The following is a 1,513-nucleotide window of genomic DNA, read 5'->3' on the forward strand; positions in this document are numbered from 1 at the left end:
GGAAATTCATCCTCATCAGGATAAATCTCCCTTTCAAGTGCTCTGACCACAACACTTCTCTGTAAATGAGTGGCCATTGCAGACACCTGTGGATATGATCACAGATGTAGCCCAGTTCTCATCTCTCATCAATAAAATGCAAACAGCAGGGATGTTCCATTCTACTCAAGTTTTGTGAAGACATTCACAGTAGAGAAAAAGAATTGCACAGATACCTTGGTAAAGGAGGTTGGGGGATCACACAGTATGGTAAAAAAAGAAATAGTGTTCCTTCTTCCTAACTTCCCATCTTATTCCAACAGTAAATGCTCAGGTTATCATCCAAGAGAGGAGGAGAAAGTTTCTAGCCAACATGAAAAGTACTCCCTCTTAAACATGCCTCCATTCAACTCCAAATTGAAGTACTCTTGTACAGTTTATATTTCAGAAATGTTAGATAAGAATGAATTGACCCTATACTTCTTAGAAATAAAAATAAAAACAACCAAGCTTTTGTCTACCAGAATGTGAAAACAAAAAATTATTTTCCCATCTGCAAATATGACTGTTTTTGTCCTTTATGCAAGAAAAGAAAGCCATACTTAAATATATAATTCTATCTGTTGTTTCCAGGGAGCAAAAACCAAACACAATGTACACTTTCATGTAAAGCTTTCTCAAGTGTGTGGTAGCAGACACAGTTTCACACATGCACACATTTCCAGTGGTACATCAGTGTTCATTATTGAAAACAAAGCTCCCCTGAAAAAGACAAACACTTCGACAGCCTCTACTGAAATTTCTCTAGAGGACTTCTTTTCTGTAAACCAAGGCCCCTGGTACTAATAGATACTGTCTGAGCCTTTTGAATGGAGAATTTTCATTATTCTTAATTAGCTGAACTATATTAGATCAGTCATCTTTAGTAATTCTGTATGCTGTATATTAAAGTTGAAAATGATTAAGTAAAACAATCAGAATGGAAAATACCAACATACTTCCAATTGCTACCTTGATAGGCTTCTTTTGTTTTTACTTTTTAAATCCATCACCTAACAAAACTGACTGATCATTAACAAGTGCTATTCTCCGAGTTCAAAATATGCATTTTGAACTTCAAAAAGTGCATACTGATATTGGAGCATGATCTTTAAGCAACATTTCTTCAGCATACCGGTGATACGGTACAATTAGTTCCTCATGAAAAAGAAATACAGCACCTCAGAATTCAAATTTTATTATTGCAAGGGTTTGATTTAACACTCTGCATATCTAAACACCGTCTGGGAGCTGGAATGGAATACACTGCATTGAGATCCATCCTTTTTATTAAAAACATATTATACCTTAAGGGAAGTATGTTTTTCGGTAGGGATTGCTCACAATTTAATTACAGCAGGCTATCCTCTCATTTTATGAGATTCATCGGAGCTCAGGAACCACAGTGTGATTTATATCAGCATATCCTGCTCTATCAGAGTGCAATGGGTAGCTGTGCTCTCTTCAGAAAAAAATAGTACAGTTGGCAAAAATT

This window comes from Excalfactoria chinensis, chromosome 1, assembly GCF_039878825.1.
Source record: "Excalfactoria chinensis isolate bCotChi1 chromosome 1, bCotChi1.hap2, whole genome shotgun sequence".
Lineage (NCBI taxonomy): Eukaryota > Metazoa > Chordata > Aves > Galliformes > Phasianidae > Excalfactoria > Excalfactoria chinensis.